Here is a 22,478-nt window from a genome sequence, read left to right as displayed (position 1 = left end):
AAGGGATAGGAAGTCTAGGGATCCGAAAGTCTGCAACCCCAAGTACTTTCCTCCCAGGAGTGATCTCAGCTGGGACAAATGTGGGGCGACAGAATGTGGGGTGGGAAGAGAGAGTTCAGTTCCTCTCCCTTGCACATCCCTTTCCACGCCAAAAAAAGACTCATCCCCTTGGCCCTGCTTATTACACAAGTGGAGCAGACTAAAGAAGCTCGATTGTTCATGTCCCTTCCAGTTTGGCCCGGAACAAAAGATACAGTAATGCTGTTTTTCCACCTGTTATCCTGCTTGTGGCAAACTAACAAATGACTTTAGCAGGGATGGGTAATCAGTGACTCCTAGGGATGGGCGAAGCTCTCACTCTCAGTTTCTCTCAGTTTCTCATTTTTCCAGTCTCAGTTCAGCTCTTTACATTTTCACATTGAGGTGTGAGTTGTGTTTTTCTATAAGTCATGAAAATTCACCAGCATTTTAGTGTGAATCTCTCCAAACGTACACACCTTTGTATGCAATTTTGCCTAATGTGCACATTTTCCCAAAGCAATTTCCCCAATACAATGCATTTTTGTTGGTCTTTCATTAATATTTGCATTTATTTGCATATTTGACCCCTGGCATATGCATTTTTGTACACACTAGTTGGCCATAGAACTGCACTGCAAAATTTAGAGGTGCAAATTTCAAAGGATGGCTGCATTTCAGTTCACCTGGGGTTTCAGAATGTGCAAAACAGGTAGCTTCATGTTTAAATATGAACTGAATCAAATTTCTCCCCTTCCCTAGACTCCAGTTCTCACCAGTCTCTGCCAACATGGCCAGTGACCAGGATTGATGGGATTTGTAGTCCAACAATATCTGGAAAGCCACAGGTTACACATTCCGGACTATAAAGGTAAAGGTAAAGGTAAAGGACCCCTGACAGTTAAGTCCAGTCGTAGACGACTCTAGGGTTGCGGTGCTCATCTTGCTTTAAAAGGCTGAGGGAGCTGCCGTTTGTCCTCAGACAGCTTTCTGGGTCATGTGGCCAGGACGACTAAGCCACTTCTGGCACAGTGGAACACCGAAACCAGAGCAGCGCACAGAAACGCCGTTTACCTTCCCGCCAGAGCGGTACCTATTTATCTACTTGCACTTTTTGCCTGCTTTCAAACTGCTAGGTTGGCAGGAGCTGGGACTGAGCAACGGGAGCTCACTCCCTTGCGGGGATTCAAACCGCCGACCTTCTGATCAGCAAGCCCAAGAGGCTCAGTGGATTAGACCACAACACTACTCGCGTGCCTCCCAGACTATAGACTCCACTATCCTATGCATGTTTAGACAGTAAAATGCCCCACTGTGTTCAACAGAAGTTACCCCCATATATGTATTTTCCTCCCCCTCTAGTATAAGACTTTTTCACCTTTTGAAATCTTTATGACTTACATGTCTGAAGTGTATGGTGTATATGGGGGTGTTAGGAGAGGCGTAGTATCTCTGGTGGAGAACATGTTGTGCTCCTTTTGGGGTAGTTTATCCACCTTTGGTGTCCCAACCTGCACTCAGCTCCCATCTGTGGCTCCTCAAAGTTGTCAGCAGGCAACAGTGGCCACACTCTGGGAACAATTTTGACTGGATGGCTAAACCAGGTGACGGTGGCCAATGGGTGTCAAACATTCAGTGAGTTTGGGACTTCCCCTGCATGTGTAGATAGGTTCCAGCAGACGGGACCAATAGTGGGCCCAGTGGTCAAGAAGGTGGTTTCTGCATGTGCTTCAGAGAGAAAAGAGGGGTAGGTGGATTTCATCCATTTCAGAACGTAGCTCATCTAGGAGAAGGAAAAGTCTGATCCTAAACCTCTGCTGCTTTGTGGGATATCTTTGGGTGAAGAAAAGGCTAAGGAGCAAGCCCTACACAAATATGGAATGGAGTCCCTAAGACAATTGGGTGGCCCCTTGTATGCCTTCTTCTGCCAACTCCTGTAGACAAGCTAGTGCCAAATGTATTGCTCTGTTTTCCTTTGGACCACAACAGTGAGGCCAGGATGGAGGTCTTGTCATCTGGGCAGCCCAGGACCTCCATACACACTGCCCTGGCTTGCACCCTGGAGAAGTCACTTCAGTGCCACTAACACAGCAAAAACAATACAGGGGGTAGCAGTTACTGGTCTCTGCAGTCACAGCAGGCGGTGTGATTCTCCAGCGGTTTGACTTTACCCCCAGAGACACACTCCATTGTCTCTTGAGACAGATGGATCACAACACGCATCTCAAAGGAAAATGGGCGAGCTGCTGAAATGCAGTCCAGTTTTTTAAATAGAGGCAGGAAGTGTTCTTCATTTTGAAAACAAAAGACATGAGACACTATTGTGGATATTACTTCTCCAGCTTCCCCTGCCTAATGTGTTAATGAAGGAGGTGGTGGTGCCCATCAATAGAGGGAAATGGATATCCCACAGAGATCCCCATATGCCCTCCAGGTTGAGAAACACTGTGATAGTTGGCCATTGTGGAAGCTTATTGCAGGCTGTTGTTGTTTAGTCATTTAGTCGTGTCCGACTCTTCGTGACCCCATGGACCAGAGCATGCCAGGCACTCCTGTCTTGCACTGCCTCCTGCAGTTTGGTCAGACTCATTTTGGTGGCTTTGAGAACACTGTCCAACCATTTCGTCCTCTGTCGTCCCCTTCTCCTAGTGCCCTCCATCTTTCCCAACATGAGGGTCTTCTCTTCTCAAGAGGTAGCCAAAGTATTGGAGCCTCAGCTTCAGGATCTGTCCACAAAGTACACTTGGCAACTTTGTGCCAAGTGTAAAGATTCTCAGGTGCTAACAAAGCATATTGGGAGAGAGAAGAAATTGTCACTCCTTTGAATATATAAAAGCTAGCAGTTATTCAGATCTATTCCTAAAGCCACATGGAACACACATGTACCTTGTAAAGCAGAGAGGAGAAGAGGGGGAAAGGGCACTCCCTCATTCCTCATTCTGGCAATGCAATGCCAGAGATTAATTTTAGATGATGAAAAGAATCTTCAGAAACCAGAAAGAGTAGGATATAGAGGTTGGGAAGGTCTGTTGCTTCTTCCACCATCATGAGGTGTTAGAAGGCATCATTGTGGTTTAATCGATGCTAGATTTGCACTTGCTTATTGCTGCTTCATTATCAAGAGGAAAAAACCCACTCTCTGGGTGCACCCCAATAAACTTGGCATAAGAAATTAGGAACTTACATATTACCAATGAACTAGTCCATCCAGATCTCCATCTAGCCCAAGAATCTGTTTTTAACCGTGGCTTCCCGGATGTCAAGGCATGTGTCTGCCCCAACCCAGGGGTATCCAATTCCTTCACATGGAGGTTCCACTTAAGCACCCTGGCATATGCATATCATCATGGTGTCCTTCCAATAACCACAGCAGTTTTTCACTGCAAGAAGAAAAGGAATAACATTGAGCATTTACACTGAGTTTTTGAACACTTACAAATGTTTAACAAAAATTGCCTCGGGTTTCCTTGCAAACATCCTGTTAGGTAATGAAAGATCGTTCGACTACGGACATGGGGACTGAGGAACACGGGAGCTTCCTACTCCATCCCAATGGCTCCCATAATTGTACTTAGCTTCATCTGACATTCCAGTAACCATGGCAAGAAAGTTTGGGAGCCTTGGGCCTCTGACCCTTTGCATACTGCAAACTTAATCACCTAGTTTTCTTTTCCTGTTCACACTTTCTGGTGGAAATGGTGTGTGTGTGTGTGTGTGTGTGTGTGTGTGTGTTTTAAAGAAATCTCTTTCCACTCCTTTCATGGCCTACCTCACTCGTTCCCTTCCTTGGCACTGGTACAAGCGACACACCTATTTCATAATCTCATTGCCTAACAGCCTGCTGGGGATACAATGAATGAGTCAGTGGCGCTTTCTTCAGATACACCCCCCTTCCCACTTAGGGCCAATGACTGACAACCTCCTCATATGGCCTCACCTGCCCGTGGCCAACCATTGCGGCAGCTCAGCAATCTGTCACCGTGTGCATATTATGCATTCCCCTCAGTTCATACGTACGGTTTATGTGCTCAGATAACAAGCTCCGCACCCTCTGCTTTGTTAAACCCCCTCCGCAGATGGGGCCTGAGGCAGGGCAACTCCTTACTTGTTTCTTGTCCTGCTCCTTCCGTTGGCTCCTTGGTGTTTATGGAATTATTTACTTCCTCCAGGTTACCTCCAAGCACAGCACTCCTTTGATTTCGTTACAGAAAGGGCACAAATCAGAATCTGACAGGAAACGCTGCATGTTTCGGCTTGCTGCGCTTCCTTCCACTCATCTCGGAGGGATGGTGCAGGGAGATGTATCACCAACATGGACTTCATCCCATTGTGAGAGCTACTCAGACAGTCAGGTTTTATCCGGAAGGCTGTTCTCAGGGTAGTTCGGTCAACTGTAAGCTACAGAGACTGGAAAAACCAAGGGGTTTCTGTAGGCAGGTGTGGGTGTCTACCAACAGTAGACTTCCTACAGACAAAAGAACAGGGAGTCCAAACACCTCTTGCCCCTTTTGAGAACTCCACACCTGCATTCCTTTCAGGTTTTCAAACTTTGGATTGCTTTTTATTTAGTTAAAGGTAAAGGTACCCCTGACCATTAGGTCCAGTCGCGGACGACTCTGGGGTTGCACGCTCATCTCGCTCTACAGGCCGAGGGAGCCGGCGTTTGTCTGCAGACAGTTTTTCTGGGTCATGTGGCCAGCATGACTAAGCCGCTTCTGGTGAACCAGAGCATTGCATGGACACGCCATTTACCTTCCTGCCAGAGAGGTACCTATTTATCTACTTGCACTTTGACGTGCTTTCGAACTGCTAGGTGGGCAGGAGCAGGGACCAAACAACGAGAACTCACCCCATCACGGGCATTCAAACCGCCGAACGCCGACCTTCTGATCAGCAAGCCCTGGGCTCTGTGGTTTAGACCACAGCGCCACCCTTTTTAAAATTTAGTTAAGGATGCTCAATTGCTCCGAGACACTCTAAAACAGTTGACCCACAGCTTGGAGAATGCCCTGCTTCTCCTCCGCAAGTGAATGAGGGGTCACACTCATCTCAATCCTATTTGGATGCCACAGATCTTCACCACCAGCTGGAAAGAATTATATCTCTATCTGTGGCCAAACAAATAGAGACTCAGGCAGGTTGACTAGTAAAGAAACCCCCATTGCCTAAAATCTGTGCCTAAATTAAAGAGGGCATGTGGACTTTTGAAAACAACTTAAATCATTAGCATGACTGACATAAAAACATGCAGTGAGAATAAACTAAAGTATGGTTACCAATTTTTTCCCCATGAATCCGGGGACCCTTTGTTTGTTTGTTTGTTTGTTTGTTTGTTTGTTTGTTTTTTGAAGCTGAGTAGCAACAGGGAGTCAGAAGTGGGGATGGTGAGGCAAAAGACTCTGGGCCCAAGCACACATGCATATTGTACAAAGGTGCAAAGCCCTTCTTTCGCACCCTGTGAAACATAAATGCGCAGGTTTTTTTGAAAACTGGAAAACAGCCACCTGCCTGCGACTCCCAAGCCTCCTCCGATCAGTGAAAACAAAAAGGGGGAAGGAGATCAGGGGAGGCTTAGGAGCCACGGACGGGTGGCATGCCGCTGCCCAGTTTTTTAAAAACTCTGCACATTTATGTTTCACAGGGTGCAAAAGAAGGGCTTTGCACCTTGCCCAGCAGAGAAACTTGTGTCCCTCCTGGGCAACACCCACTCGCCCGCGACTCCCAAGCCTCCCCCAATCAGTCAAAACAAAGGGGGAAGGGGGCAGGAGATCTGTACCGCTGGACGTCCCTGGTTCCCCTTTGGCAGTGGCGGCGGCAGTGAGCAGCTCCTGAAGCTAGCCAGAGCCAAATGCACTACCAGGCTGGCTCCAGGCTGCTGAGGCTGCCGCTGCCCCGTTTCCCGGGGACAGATGTGCAAATCTGGGGACATTCCGGGGACGAAATTTGTCCGGGGACAGATTTGCGAATCTGGGGACTGTCCCCAGAAACCGGGGACGTCTGGTAACCGTAAACTAAACGGAATATTAAAGGAAGACTAGCAAACAGGTTTGAATTGGATATGAAGTGATATAAGATATATAACACAAGTAACCACAGAAAGGAGGGAAGGGGTCAACATTTGGTGTTTTAATTTGACAGTGTAATTTTTTTATATAATATCTGTAAAATGAGAAAATGAAAAAAAAAATTTTTTTTAAAAGGAATTCCTCATAAGCTTCTGAGAATAATAATAATTTAAAAATTGGAAGTATATAGTCAGTGCTATTTTTCTAGAGAAAGAGGTGCCGGAACTCACAATGAACACACCTCCCTTATTCTCTTAGAATGGCAATGGTGCCCACCTGAGAGGCGCTGGAGTTCAGCTTTGGCGAATTCTGGCTGGAAAAATAGCCCTGGCACCACCCTATTCTTCCAATTGCAAGTTGTTTTAATTGATTTTAATATTGCATTTTTACATGATTGTAACTTGCCCCGGGATCTTATCGTAAGGGGTGGATAAGAAACCTAATAAATCTGTGAGGGTCCTTGTAAGGTCCAAGAGGTGATATGCAAATATTATTATAAATAAATATGAAGGAGAAGTGATTATAAATAATTTATAAATTATTGTAAATATGTAGCAGTAGTAGAACAGACTCCCTTGGAAGGTGGTGGACTCTAATTCCTTGGAGGTTTGTAAGCAGAGGCTGGATGGTCATCTGCCATGGATGCTTTAGTTCAGATTCCTGCATTTCAAGGGGTTAGTCTAGATGACCCTTGGTGTCCCTTCAAACTCTATCGCTCTGTGACTCTATGAATTGGTATCAACAACAGCAGCAACATTAGCTACCTCATGTTTTGCTTCTCCTTCAGCTCAGATCCAAATCTGATTCAGCCAGTAATTGTACTGTTTTATATTGATTGTTATCATGAATTAATGAACTGTATCTCATGCTAATAGCAACTCACAGTCAATTTTGTTAAACAGCTTAACAGTAGAGCATTCAGATAACAATGTGCTAAAATTTGTTGTTGTTTAGTCGTTTAGTCGTGTCCGACTCTTCGTGACCCCATGGACCAGAGCACGCCAGGCACTCCTGTCTTGCACTGCCTCCCGCAGTTTGGTCAAACTCATGTTCGTAGCTTTGAGAACACTGTCCAGCCATCTTGTCCTCTGTCATTCCCTTCTCCTAGTGCCCTCCATCTTTCCCAACATCAGGGTCTTTTCCAGGGAGTCTTCTCTTCTCATGAGGTGGCCAAAGTATTGGAGCCTCAGCTTCAGGATCTGTCCTTCCAGTGAGCACTCGGGGCTGATTTCCTTCAGAATGGATAGGTTTGATCTTCTTGCAGTCCATGGGACTCTCAAGAGTCTCCTCCAGCACCATAATTCAAAAGCATCAATTCTTCGGCGATCAGCCTTCTTTATGGTCCAGCTCTCACTTCCATACATCACTACTGGGAAAAACATAGCTTTAACTATACGGACCTTTGTAGGCAAGGTGATGTCTCTGCTTTTTAAGATGCTGTCTAGGTTTGTCATTGCTTTTCTCCCAAGAAGCAGGCGTCTTTTAATTTCGTGACCATAGCTGCCAAGTTTTCCCTTTTCTCGTGAGGAAGCCTATTCAGCATAAGGGAATTTCCCTTTAAAAAGTGAGGACTTGGCAGCTATGTTCGTGACTGCTGTCACCATCTAAAATATCCTCTGCCTAATTTTTTTTTTAAAAAAAATATTGAAATATTTGCTTAATAGTACTTGAACAAAAATGTATTTTAGTGCAAATGAAATGGGATGCATGAAGAAACCAGAGGTTCAAACCCTAAACTGTATGTCAACAGCAATTCCAACCTGTTTCCAGCCGCCCCTCGCCTTCCAGTGGAAGAATCAGCACACTGCAGTTTATAAAGCTGAAACTCAGTTCCTATTGAATTACAGTGGAAATTGGAGTTCTTGGGAAAGTCCAGAAATAAAAGATAAATTGCAAGAACTCAGGCCAAAAGAAGATGGATTTCAAAAAAATCTTCACAAGGTTTTATTGATGTGATGCGGAGTTTAAATGGGAACCAATCCCAATGTTGAAGGCAAATAAAGATAAATTCCAGTAAAAATCAGGACAAGGCCCTGTTTCGACTATTCTTCGTCAGCAAAGATTCACAGGTCAAAGTGTACCAAGTATGTTTGCCAACATACAGGCAACATACAGGCAGACACATCATTCGGACTTTGCTGTACAAGTCACTACAAAAGAAAAATAATAATGTAGAGTATCTGAACTGTAGCTTGAGCATTTGGCTGAGGGGGGGTTGGAAAATGAGAGCAGGACAGGGAGGGGCCCTGCTCTCAGGTCTTGGAACATATTCAAAATCTATTTTATCTGTCAGGTTAAAAGTGCACCCAGTTTGCATACAAGTTTGTTTGTTTTTCAAATAATTTTTATTCGTTTTCCAATATTGCCAAAATACAAAAACAACATTATAAAGGCAAAAAGACAAAAAAGACAAAACAAAAAACATAAAAAAGAAAAACATCATTTATTACATTTTTACTTAACAGTGTTGACTTCCTCGATTCCCCTCTCACTGGGTCCATTTTAGAATTCCATTTAAGGAATTTCCATCTTATATCTTCATTCAATCTAATACCTTTTATCATTATCTTTCAGTTATTCTATTCTAGGAACATCAACTATATTCCACCAATAATTAATCAATTAATCCCAATTAAAAATTCATTTCCCATCCTTCAATCTTCTATTTCTCCCTTTAGCCTAAATTTTCTTACCAAAGATTTCCCATAAATTCAAATAATAATTCTTATATCACAATAACATTTAACACTTAAGACTAATACAACCCCCCCCTTCCCCTGGGCTCAGGGTCTGCCAGATGTTTCAACGAGTTCCATAAGTCATTCCAGTTTTGGACCATTCAAATCCATCAATAAAAATTACATCCATTAATACCCCTCATCCCACTCCCACTCTGTCCCATCCTACCCACCATTCTTCCTTGATCCTCCCCTGCTGCCTCCCCAATTCTTTAAATATTGTAGCACAAAACCATCCAGTTATATTTCCACTTTCCAGCCCTATCTCAGCCCCGCCCCCTCTAAATTCTGGCCCCAGTATGGATCCTGCCCACCCTCTCTCACTGGGAGAACATTATTCCATACGGCCCCCGCCATTGCTCCACGATCAGCCGGAAGACTGCATACAAGTTTCTCCACGTATACTAGCCTCTTCATGTAGCTGAGTGCCAGATTGGGCTTTGAAGGGTGTCTGGAGGAAAAATAAGTAGACTGTTGTCAGTGCCGGATTTACGTATAAGCTAAACAAGCTATAGCTTAGGGCCCCACTCTCTTGGGGCCCCCCCCCAAAAAAAACCAAAAAAAAACCTGGATGTACATTTCCAAAATATAAGATTAAAAACCAATAGCCTGGCGTGCTCTGGTCCATGGGGTCACGAAGAGTCGGACACGCCTAAACGACTAAACAACAACAACAAGATAAAAACCAAATAAAATAAAACCTACATATAGCAACAGTGTTTTGTGTTGTGTAGGCTCCTATTAGGTCCATAAATTACCATATAGCAGGCACGTCCAACAGGTCCAACAGGCACGTCCAACAGGTAGATCGTGATCTACCGGTAGATCACTGGACGTCTGTGGTAGATAACTGGTAGATCAGTGGCTCCCCCCAAGAACTTTGGCTTACATTTTAGCCCTGCAGCCCATAAAAAGAAGCTCAACAAGTCTGACCTGAACCCCTAAAGAACGTATCGTAAAAGCCAATTTTTGTAAGGTCACGAATTTAAGCCAAATTTTAACTTTTCACAGTCAGAATTTGGGGGGAAAGTGAGCCTGCACAGCCATCACTCGCCCAGCTACTTATGTCCCTTGTCCTCAGATCACCCTCTGCATGAGAGGACCACTGTTCTTGCAACAAGGGAATGGGTCCCTTTGAAGGGATCATTTTGTGTAACACCTTGCAACCCTGAGACCTTTGTTCTCCAAGGAGGGACCTTGATCTTATCTTTGGGTGTTTCTGATTGGTTGATTGACTGACAGGCACTCAACCACCCAAATTTGCCATTAGAGGAAATGCTTTTGCAAATAAAAGTAGCAAAAATAATGCACCATTGTAGTATCTGCTGTTGTTGCACGACTACTAGTCATATTCAGCTAGAGGTGGCTCAGGACCAAAATGAGGCCATTGTCAATTATTTTTCCTCCTACAAATGCAATATGTTTAGGATTCCGGGGGGCAAGTCCTGAAACCCTGGTACAGAAGCAAGATTCATTTTCAGGCTTCTCACAAATGTGGTTTGCAGGACCAAATCTTACTGCATAATAATTTTCCTTCCTGGCTCCACGTTCATCAAACAGACGTTAAATGTTTTACAGCAACACTCAAATATCCTGTTTCCATAGAAGCATCTAAGGTAGTTCAAACACTACAACAAACTTGTTGATTGGCTTCTTGCAATCACCTCATATTCCATTTTCCAAATTGTACAAGGAAATTGTGTAAGGAAACTGCTGCATGATGCTTAGCAACACCTTGGCAGTCCGAATGAGTTTCAGGGCAGAGCTTCACATTGCAAAGCAAATGCAGAGTTCCCAATCCTATGTTTCATTTGTAATACTTACCGGTACATGGGTTGAGACTGGAAGGCATTTGTAGAGGATCAGAGGGAAGGATTCTTCCATACGAGTCCACCAACCCTACCATCACCACTCGTAAATTATAAAATTATTATTGCTGCCCAGAGTGGCTAGGGAAATTATTATGATATATTTTATGACCTGAAGCCAGAAATAAACCCAATGGTGGGAGTGGGGGAATAGCAGGAACAGGTGTGGGAGAGAATATACAGGCAAAGTCACTTCTCCCTTTCTAGTCTCCTCTTGCCTATGACCTGGCATGACCTCAGCAAATGTTGGTTTAGAAATAAATGTTTACAAAATTAAGACATGGCTTATGAAAGTCACGCACCTCCCCAAAGCAATCTGGGCAGCTTGTACTTGAACAATCATTTTTATAGGGAACTGAGCGTAGCGATGCCGCACATGCGCTATACGTAGTGGTTTGCCGGCGGTGGCGCTCCAGGGCCATACAGAGGGTGCCTGGATCCTCAGCTCCCTACTTTTCAGATCTCTACGCCCTAGAAATAAATTTTAAACAGTCAATTGCAGAGAGTGTTTGGTAAGCTGTTTGGTAATGGGGCTAATTTCATTAAAACTAAGTTCCCTAGACTATGGCATCCCCACCACATATGAAGATCTGTTTCAATAACACCATTCCTTTCAAACACAGTGGAGGGGACTTAGGGATTCTCCTAAAGTGAGGTAAACCATTATCCACCATTTATTCCTCCTTCAAGATCTTGCTCCCAGCCCACCTGAAGCCCATTTACTGGACCCTCAAGGTTTATGAGTAACTTATAGATGCTTGACCTATCTTATTGGTCATGCTCTCCAGCACAATCTGTTCAAACAAGGCGAGTCTTTGGTGGCTACAGCACAGATGTCTTAAGTCTTGGTCTGAACCTGACAACATGTATGAGGCTGCAGCACTGTGCTTACCATGAGGTAGTGGTAGCAGTGAAGAAAACGTACTTCTCTTCCACAATTGCAACTGCCAGCAGCCCTCTGGCAGAGTTGGTAAGTGGGCTTTTGTCATCTGGCCAAGAAGCGTTGCTCTGACATCCTCAGATACCTGGTGAGAAGTGAATGCACATCACCGTTTCCCACCAACTTTTATTTCATCTACCTGAGTTTGTGACGAGGGTTAATTCCACTCAGGATGATATAGCCAACAGGGAATGTCACAATATTATACATGATGTAATGACATTGTTGCACATTTATAAATGAAAGTGCAGTCAATCAGATTTGGCTATGTGATCACAGCATTGCGAATGAGCAAGTGGGGGAACTTAGAGTGAGTATGGAAACATTTTCAGCTGTAGAGTTGAGCAGTCGGGGGGGGGGAGGAGCATTTGGGGGTATAAATATCCATGAAAAACTGTAAAGACTTGACTGAGTAATTACATTCTTACATGTACCGGTATAAGTGTATTTTTTGCATAGTTTTGCTTGTGAATATGACATTTTACAAAGCCAAGGCCTCAGCCTTTAGTGCATTTGCATGCGTGCAAATCTACTAGTATCAATAACTTTTAATATTCTGACTATTAGAGAACCCCTTAAACACAGTAGACAGTCATTTGAAAAAAGTAAAAGAGAATTAACAAGGCTGACATGCAAGGACCTTGACTATCTCTAGCACTAGGCAGTGGCGGAGTGAGGGGGGGGGTGCCATCAGGAGGAGGGTGACAAAATTTCAGCTGAACTGGACGGTGCCTGCTTTGTGAAACAGCGTGGGTTCAATTTTCCTCGCGGCGCCAATGCGTCCCTTTCCCTGCTCTGCTCTCCCTTCCCTGCTTTTCCCTTGCCGTCCTTGTCCTGCTCTGGAAGCTGGAGATTCTCTGCTGCAATTGGACATGAGTTTTTTTGGATGCGGCAAGGACTGTTTTTGATTGGCTCTCTCTGCGTTTATTGGGAGTTTGTTTTGCGGCTGCTTAAGGCGGTTAGGTAAAATGTATGGCATTTAGCAGAGGGGTTCATTCTGGTCAGTATTCCCCTAGAAAAAGCTCTGGGCACTTTGTGTTGGCACAAATAAATGGGTTTTTTTTTAAAGAAGGGGGTGTCAGCAGGCTTTAGGTAACCCAAAATATTGCAGGATCCCCCCCTAAAAAAGAAAAGGTGCACAGGTCTCTGCATACCTGCCAGAGAGAAAGGCAGGGGAAGGAACAAAAAGCCACCTCTGGGTTTTATAAACTTCAGATTAACTTCAAGTATTTTTGTACAGCGCAGCTCCCCTTGTCTTTAAAACATGTGCACAGAATTTATATTCCACCTTTTTATCTCAGGAGCTCACGGTGCCATGGAATAACATAACTGTTTACACGCTTTAATGGCATGAGAGGTAATTCATTCGATTTCTGCTCCTGTGTAATGTAACCCTCGCATAATAAGGGAGTTGCCTGAACTGAGTGGGATGAAAGAAAAATTTATGGGACGACCTGGAAGCACCTCTCATGCAGATCAGGAATGAATGCTTGTTGACCTAGAATGCCCCTGCAAACAGATCAGAGCAAATGCTCAGTGAAAACTGGATGTATTCTGGTCTCCATGGAAGCTTCGAATAAGCCTTGTCTTCTCTGGCTTTCCAGGGTCTCAGGTCCCCTCAATTGTCTGCCACCTAATCCCTTCTTAACCAGACAGATATAGGGAGCTGGAATTAGGATCTTCTGAGCTTTTGCAGCAGCAGCAAACATCAGGCGTTTTCACTGGGTTGACAGGAACTGCTTTGAGTCCAAAAAATTGGAAAATATCTATGGAGTGGGCTGAAAATGAGAGAGCCCAAACAATCAAACTTTGTAATTTGACATCCAATTGATTCTGAAATGTGAATGTTGCTTGCTGTCCAATATCATGATTAGAGCATGTTAAGGAATTTTGAATCTGGTTCCCTCTAGATGGGACTTAAGTCTGGAGAGTTTGCAGCTTGGTGATTCTTTCTTGATCTCCCTCTTGTGGTTAGACCAGGCATGTCAAACCTGCGGCCCTCCAGATGTTTTGGCCTACAACTCCCATGATCCCTAGCTAGCAGGACCAGAGGTTGGGGAAGATGGGAATTGTAGTCCAAAACATCTGGAGGGCCGCAGGTTTGACATGCCTGGGTTAGACTATGAACTGATGGATTCCTTCTGGAGCCTTGGAACTCATTAATTTATTTTTCCCTCTGGACACCTTAGAATGATTCTTGGGGCTCAGCCACTGGGTTCAATGTTGACACCTTGGGGGGGGCATCTTATCTCCTTTTCTCTTTGCTCCTGTACAGGCGTACAGTTATCTTCCTCTTGCTGCAGAGTTCAAGCATCACAGCGTCACCCAGAGGCACCCACAAATGTGAGTTATCCCTCTCTCTATTTCTTCCATCCCTCCCTCCCTCTTCCATCCTTAATAAAATATGGGGGGGGCAGATAAGCCCCACATAGAAAGCCCATCAACATGGGGGGGGGGGAGAATGACTCTTTCAAATACGGTATTTACCAGTAATTGTGGGGGGGGGAGGCACCTAGACCTCTAGGAGTTGGCTGCTATGCCTAGGAGTAGGACAATTCAAGAAAGCAGAATGATGCATATGCTATGGTAGTATATCAATGGAATCATAGAATTGTAATCGGAAGGGACCACAAGGGTCATCTAGTCCAACCCCCTGCAATGCAGGAATTTTTTCCTAAGGTGGGGCTTGAACCCACGACATGGTTGAAATATTATGCTGATATGCAGCAACGCCTCGGAGCCGTCGTGACTGCGGCTGTGCCTTGCCTCGCCCGCCCTACCACCCCCTCTCGGCCTGCCCGACCCTCCTGTCCTCTCCAGCCAAGCAGGGTAGCCGCTGACACTGCCAGCCCCAGAAGCACAAGGTGGCCGCTGCTGCTGCCGCCACAATGTCGTCAGGCCCGCTAGCCCTGTAGCCCCGCCCATGTTCCCACTTCGTTGTCCCTTCCCTCCCGTGCCTTGGCCCCACCCCTGAACGACCATGGCTCCCCCCCCCCCAGTTTTGATCCTGGCTACGCCCCTGCTCACCAGCCAGCATTATAAGATTCTTAAAGAAGAATTAGGAGGAATATATGTAGAGTTGGCAAACAAGATATTAGAAAAAGGAATTATGCCCCAAACATGGCAAGAAGCCTTTATAACCCTCATTCCAAAAGGTGATTAAAAAAACAGATCAGGTAGAAAATTTTAGGCCCATTTCCTTATAAAACGTTGATTGTAAAATATATGCAGGAATCATGGTGAATCGATTAAAAGAAGTGTTGAATAGAATATTAGGGAATGATCAACAAGGGTTTCTCCCCAAGAGAAAGATGAGCAATAATGTTAGGATCTTGTTAAATCTAATGGAATATCTCGATTGGAATCCCGGCCAGAAAACTGCTCTTGTTTTCCTAGACGCGGAAAAAGCGTTTGATCATGTGAATTGGGATTATATGCTAAAAATAATGGGAAATGTAGGAATAGAAGGGAATTTTCTAAGAGGAGTAAGTACAATTTATAAAAAGCAGAAGGGTGCATTGATAATTAATGGGGAGTTATTGGAGGCAATAGAAATATCCAGAGGAACGAGACAGGGATGCCCACTCTCCCCCCTTCTTTTCACATTAACAATAGAGAATCTGCTAAGAAGAATAAAAGATGATGATAAAATTAGAGGAATAAGAGTAGGAGAAAGTATTTATAAGATCCGGGCATTCGCTGATGATATCATTATAATATTAGATGATCCCTTAGAAACAATGGGAAAATTAGAAAAAATCCTGAACGCATATGGGGAAGTATCTGGCTTTAAAATAAATGCGGGGGGAAACAAAAATAATTATAAAAAAATGAGAGAAAAAGAGGTGAAAGAGTTAAAGGGAAAAGTGGAATGGGAAATAGTGAAGAAAGTAAGATATTTGGGAATTGAAATTACGGCCAAAAATATAAATTTGTTTGAAAATAATTATGGGAAGAAATGGAAAGAGATAGAAAAAGATTTAGAGAGATGGAGTAATTTAAATCTATCGTTATTGGAAAGAATAGCAACAATTAAAATGGTAGTGTTACCCAAATTATTATTTTTATTTCAAATGCTTCCGATTATTGAAAAAAGGGAAGTCTTCGAAAAATGGAGAAAAGGCCTGAGCAAGTTCATCTGGGAAGGGAAGAAACCTAGAATACAGTATAGACTCCTAACAGATATCAAGGAAAGAGGCGGTTGGGGAGTGCCAGACCTAAGGCTTTATCACGCTGCAGCAAGCCTATGCTGGATTGGGGACTGGATAAAATTAGAAAATGAAGAGATCCTAAATTTAGAAGGTTTTAATAATATCCAGGGATGGCATATGTACATGTTTGAAGAAAGGAAAGGAGGGTTCAAAGAATTTAAAAGATCTTTATTAAAAATTTGGATAGAACATAGAAGTATCTTGAAGCCAAAAACACCCTGGTGGGCCTCCCCCATGGAGATGACAACAATGTTCAGTAAATAAAAAAAAGAGAAGTGGCCAACTTATCAGGAGATCCTAGAAAAAGAAGAGCAACAATTAAGATTAAAAACATATCAACAATTGAAAAAAAGATTGCACAAGCTGGCTGCATTATTGTCAAATTCCAAATTTATTTAATAAGCATTAAAAAATTGGATTTTTAGAAAATAAATCAAAAATACAAGAATTATTGATAGAAAATACAAATAAATCAATGTCAAAATTATACAAATATTTGCTCGAGTGGGAACTCAAAGATGAAGTTGTTAAAAATACAATGATAAGGTGGGCCCAAGACATAGGAAGACCTATATACAGTGACCAGTGGGAGAGACTATGGAAAGAAGGATTAAGATTCACAGCATGCACAGGAATAAAAGAAAATATATTAAAATTAATTTATAGGTGGCATCTAACCCCAGTTAAAATCGCTAAAATGTACAAAAACGGCTCAAACAAATGCTGGAAATGTCAAGTCGAAATAGGTAGTTTCTACCACTGCTGGTGGCAATGTGTTAAAATTCATGAATTCTGGAATGCGGTGTATGAAAAGCTAAAATAGATGTTTAAAATGACGTTTGAAAAGAAACCGGAGCTGTTCTTGAATCTGGCCAAAATGACTGCTGCAATTAGAAATATACCCAAGGAAAAATATATAATGGAATGGAAATTTGTGGAGGAATATTTGATCAAAGAAAATTTCAATATCAATTTGGTGATTTGCTTACATTGAGGGAAGAGTAGGGAATTAAAGAAAATGAGATAAGAAAATAGGAGAAACAGGTATAAGAATTAATATAAATAGGAAAAATGTATTAGGGAAAGAATTTTGTAATTTGGTAATTAATGTAAAGCAAGATCAGAAGAATGTAAGAAAAGGGAAGTGATGTATGAGCGGTAGGAAGTAAACTTTTAAAGTTTTATGTTTATTGTATTGTTTGTAATGTTTTGTTTTGTATATGTTTGATTTATATGATTTATATTATTGAGTGGTATGAAATATTATTTTGCTTTCTTTATGTTTTCCTTTCCTTTGTTTCCTTTGTAAATCTTGATTTGTTCCTTTTGTATACTTTGTAGGCCCTTTCGCTTGTGTTATTTTCCCCCCCCCCTTATAATTTATATATTATTTGTATTTGGTATTATTTTGAAGAGCTGAAATAAAGTTTTTTAAAAAAAAGAAAAAAAGAAAAGATGAGGGAACGACAGGCTGCAGAGTGCAAGAAGCAAGCTGAGGAGTCCCTAGTTGTCTCAATGAGACTGGCATACCAGGAGTTGCAGATTGATCGGAAGAAGAAGAAACTCCAGAACCTGGAAGGAAAAGAGCGTGAACAAGCTGAGAGACTGGGCATGGGATTGGTGTCCAGGAGTTCCATCTCACACTCTGTCCTTTCCAAGATGCAAAAGATAAAATAAGAAACACCAGTGACTGCAAAGTCCTCTCGGTCCCAGCTGGATATGTTTGAAGACACTGGAAGTTTTACATCTGGACCACCCAAGTACAAAAATAATCCCTTCTCGTTAGGAGATGCTTTTGGCTCGCAGTGGGAAACAGACAACACCTGGGGGATTGACAAGGGGGAAGAGGAGACAGACATCACTATCTCCAGTATTCGGCCCATTGGTGAAAGACCCACCAACAGAAGAGAGACAGAGAGCAAGATCTCAGTACAGTAGTAGAGTCCACTGAAGCTCGACAGAAGTTTGCTGGGGCCAAAGCCATCTCTGGGGCCAAGCCGATGCTGAGTATGAGGCCGCATCCCGACTCCAACAACTCTCTGGCACCAATGCCATCAGCTCTGCTGATCTGTTTGGAGAGTCTGAGACAGGGAACTCAGGTGGTGTTTCAATTGCAAATGTACTGCCTGCTGCTGATATTGCCCAGTTCAAGCAAGGGGTGAAGTCTGTTGCCGGCAAGATGGCTGTTCTAGCCAATGGTGTGATGAACTCCCTTCAGGATCGCTATGGCTTTTTATTGAGAATTCAGGAGAGACTTTGCAGCTTGTGGCCATCAGCAAAACACCAAGTGCACCTTGAGTCTACCTGGAAGAATTGAACAGGGTTACTTTTTAGCCGATCCCGGACCCGGTCACGTCATCGCCAGCTAGGCAATCGGGGGCTGGGGGTGGCCGGGCCCCGTGGCTTGCCTGCCCCCCCCCCAGTTTTGATCCTGGGTACGCCCATGGTGTGTAGCAGCTTAAGTCGCTACTGTCTTGACTCAGTGGGGCTTCTGAGTAGACCTGCTAAATATTTATTAAATAGGCGACTATATTCATTCACATTGCAACGTAAGTAAATCAAGCGCCTCACTGACCGAGGAATCGCTGTGAGGTAAACACAACACGTGGCCCGCCTCCCGCGGCGGATGGATTGGCTAGGCGGCTCGCCAATCACACTTATAAGGGCGGTCCGCTCGCTAATCGGATTGGTGGCGAAGGCTTCCTTCGATGTTCGGCCAGCCGAAGCCGTGCGCCCGTGCAGGGGGCAACGTCGCGCATGCGCCCCTATGGCCGACAGTGGTTGGGAGTGGCAGGTGCTGCCCATGTGCATCGGGGCGGCTTTGGGGGGCGCGCTCGCCCTGGAGGCGGCGGCAAGTGTGGGAGCGAGGCCCGCAGGACGGAAGCATGCCCATTTGTATCGCTGGAATTGTTGCTTTTCCTGCCAGGGAACGTGCTCGAGAACGCGTGCTGCTTCGTCACCGCTTCGCCCAGCACGCGCGGCGTTATTCTGGTGGGAGCGGGGCAAAGGATGGGAGTGAGTCGGGCGGGGCTTCGGCGGACGGCAGCCAATCAGAGAAGGGCGTGGGAGTGGGGAGGTGGGGCTTGGGGAAGTGGCGGGAAAAGAGCTGGGAAGGCGTTTTTGATAGGCTAGGGAAAGCGCCTTGGCCTGGCACTCCGCACGTGCTCAGAGGCACTCTTCTCCTTGGTTTTTATTTTCCCATAGCTCTTTTTCAGAGGAGGAAAAGCCCTGAGGAGAGCAACAGTGCCAGTGAGGCCTCGCTAAAAGCTTGAGGTGCGTTAAAGCGAAAGGAATTGAGGAGAAATTGCATCTCGGCAGGCAGGAGGTCCCAAGTTCAGTCTCTTGGGCCATCACTTAAAAAGGGAATTGGGTAGCAGATAATGGGAAAGGCCCCTGAGAATTTCAAGGTAGACAACTCTGTAGTAGATGCTCTGCCCAGAGTAAACAGTACTGAAGGAGGTGTCTTACCTGGCAGCTACCGGTACTAGCATTCCTAAATATATTGCAGGCTTGCAGCACAGGCTTTTTGTTTTTGTTTTTTTGTAAGCAAGATCCTGCTTCATTAAGATGATGGAGGCAAGAGAAAGAGAGAGAAAACAAGGGCATTTAAAGAAATGGATTTAATGTGTAAGATTAAAAAATGAATGAGTATACTGTACAAACAAGAGGAATATTGTAAATGAATTCACCAGTGGCCACAAAGAATTGGGTATTTAATGCCGCAGCACTTACATTGTACAATTCATTGCATTTGTATGCTAGGGTGGTTTCTGTGCCTGATTTTAGATGCCATGTTAAATAATATTGTGACCTATTTTTATGTTCTGTTATTTGCCTCTTGGTTTATCTTTAAATTTCGTCTCTTAGGTTGATTTTATTAAGTATGCTGCCTTGAGAAGGTTTTGTTGTTAAAAGGGCAATGTAGAAATAAACATTGTTACGGAACCCTGAGGGGGGGTGCACAAACAGACTTCTATTTCCATTAGAACCAGGGGGAACTCGAGGAGATGACCTCTGGGAGCCTCTTTCATGGGAGCTCCTCCCGCCCTCTCACAATGTTGCACTAAGTACCACATAAATCCCGAGCGCCAAAGAATAAAGTTGCTGTTTTCCCTTCCTTGTACAGTATGTGCCAATATATCGTGAATGGACACTGTATTTCTCAATGAAACAAGCCTATTTGGATTAGAACGTGTCTCAGCCAATTGTATGCATGCAGAGCTGACAGCTCCATGGATAAGACAAAGGAACCAAACCTGTTGTTGTTTAGTCGTTTAGTTGTGTCCGACTCTTCGTGACCCCATGGACCAGAGTACGCCAGGCACTCCTGTCTTCCACTGCCTCCCGCAGCTTGGTCAAACTCGTAGCTTCAAGAACACTGTCCAACCATCTCGTCCTCTGTCGTCCCCTTCTCCTAGTGCCCTCCATGTTTCCCAACATCAAGGTCTTTTCCAGGGAGTCTTCTCTTCTCATGAGGTGGCCCAAGTATTGGAGCCTCAGCTTCACGATCTGTCCTTCCAGTGAGCACTCAGGGCTGATTTCCTTAAGAATGGATAGGTTTGATCTTCTTGCAGTCCATGGGACTCTCAAGAGTCTCCTCCAGCACCATAATTCAAAAGCATCAATTCATTCGGCGATCAGCCTTCTTTATGGTCCAGCTCTCACTTCCATACATCACTACTGGGAAAACCATAGCTTTAACTATACAGACCTTTGTCGGCAAGGTGATGTCTCTGCTTTTTAAGATGCTGTCTAGGTTTGTCATTGCTTTTCTCCCAAGAAGCAGGCGTTTTACTTTTACTTTTGTGACTGCTGTCACCATCTGCAGTGATCATGGAGCCCAATAAAGTAAAATCTCTCACTGCCTCCATTTCTTCCCCTTCTGCTTGCCAGGAGGTGATGGGACCAGTGGCCATGATCTTGGTTTTTTTTATGTTGACCTTCAGACCATATTTTGCACTCTCCTCTTTCACCCTCATTAAAAGGTTCTTTAATTCCTCCTCACTTTCTGCCATCAAGCTTGTGTCATCTGCATATCTGAGGTTGTTGATATTTCTTCTGGCAATCTTAATTCCAGTTTGGGATTCATCTAGTCCAGCCTTTCGCATGATGAATTCTGCATATAAATTAAATAAGCAGGGAGACAATATACAGCCTTATCGTACTCCTTTCCCAATTTTGAACCAATCAGTTTTGTTTTTTGTTTTGTTTTGAATAAGCAAATCTTTATTGAAAAGTAATGATTTACAAAAAGTTTACAAAAAAGAAAAAGAACATCATAACATCATTGCATCACATATATAACTAAATACATCACTGCCGTTGACTTCCCGTCACCTTCCGCAACACATCTCCTTTATGATACTCATGTACTGACATTCCTCATCATATTCTTATTTTTTCTTTTTGTACATAATAAAGCCAATCATACCAATTTGTCTGAATTTTTGTTATATACCCATCAATGCAAAACTGCCATGAAGATTCCGTCCCTGTTGTCATTTTCTTGCATATAATTCCTGAATTTTTCCCACTTTTCCGTAAATGCCTGTTTGGATCTTCCCTTTAAATTATCTGTTAATTGAGCCATTTCCACAAATCCCAATAACTTAACTTGCCACTCGCCAACTGTGGGGATTTTATCTCCTTTCCAGTTGGCAGCTATCAGCAAGCGGGCTGCTGTCGTGGCATATAGGACATGCTCTCTGTATTTTACTGGAAGATCTTTGTTCAGGATTCCGAGGAGAAATGCCTCTGGCTTTTTTGTAAAGTTGATTCTAAGCATCTTTTTCATTTCCTCGTATATCTGGTTCCAAAACTATTTTATTTTACGGCAGCCCCACCACATATGTAGCATATCTCCTCTTGCCTCTCCACACCTCCAACAAACGTCTGCTATACTTTGGTACATTTTAGATAATTTAGAGGGCATGAGGTACCACCGGTACATCATTTTAAACATGTTTTCTTTGATTGTGTATGATACCGTAAATTTCATATTGCACTTCCACAGCGTCTCCCATTCCTTCATCATTATTGTATGGCCAAAGTATTGGGCCCATTTAATCATGACCTCTTTCACTGCTTCTCAGCCTTAAGGAAGGACACCTTGCCCTTCTACAAGTCCGTGTTGGTCTCTCCTCCTCTGTGGCCATGAAAGCTATCAGCCCCGTCAGTTCAGTCAGGAGCTGCTATGAAGCCGTGTGCTGCCTCTCCGATCAGAGCCTCGCCATCACCCGGGGAACGAACAACAAGAGCCCTTTACGACATGAACAACTGCTATTCCAAGCTACGTGAGCTGGTGCCGGGGATCCCGCAAGGCACCAAAGTCAGCCAAGTGGAAATTTTGCAGCACATCATCGACTACACCTTTGACCTGCAGATTGTGCTGGAGGAGTAGGCAAAGAAGGGGCAAGATCCGCCCTCAGCCGAGACTTCCCCACTCTCTTTAAAAGCTGCAGAGCTGGCATCAGAACTTTGCCCAAAAGAGGAGAGGAATCTCTGCCACTAACCTCTTAAAACAGCCTGGAGGTGTCGGATCATGACACTTGGTTTGCAGCACATGCCCCAGCAGGGAGGTGGCCTAAAAATGTTTTTCATGTGTTTAAGATGGTAGGTAGGTAGGTAATTTATTTCGG

General features: G+C 44.0%; 1 long non-coding RNA gene and 2 pseudogenes across 2 annotated transcripts in view; 2 read left to right on the top strand and 1 right to left on the bottom strand.

Annotated features, from left to right (window-relative positions):
- LOC118084210 (uncharacterized) overlaps window positions 1-4,262 on the bottom strand; it is a 16,315-nt gene extending 12,053 nt beyond the window's left edge. The window contains exons 1-2 of the long non-coding RNA XR_015947084.1: window positions 4,124-4,262; window positions 3,203-3,398 (exon numbers count right to left, since the gene is read on the bottom strand). This is a non-coding gene — a long non-coding RNA (uncharacterized LOC118084210). The remainder of the gene's footprint in view (window positions 1-3,202; window positions 3,399-4,123) is intronic.
- On the top strand, window positions 779-22,478 carry LOC148687274 (DNA-binding protein inhibitor ID-3-A pseudogene; annotated as a pseudogene). Its single transcript, XR_015947082.1, has 3 exons — window positions 779-889; window positions 13,905-13,972; window positions 21,933-22,478. The product of XR_015947082.1 is annotated as a DNA-binding protein inhibitor ID-3-A pseudogene (transcript).
- On the top strand, window positions 17,202-18,237 carry LOC118084211 (ADP-ribosylation factor GTPase-activating protein 2 pseudogene; annotated as a pseudogene).

The sequence above is a fragment of the Zootoca vivipara genome, chromosome Z1 (assembly GCF_965207765.1).
Source record: "Zootoca vivipara chromosome Z1, rZooViv2.hap1.1, whole genome shotgun sequence".
Lineage (NCBI taxonomy): Eukaryota > Metazoa > Chordata > Lepidosauria > Squamata > Lacertidae > Zootoca > Zootoca vivipara.
Note: the sequence above shows the minus strand (reverse complement) of the source record. Positions and strands in the feature narration are given on the sequence as shown.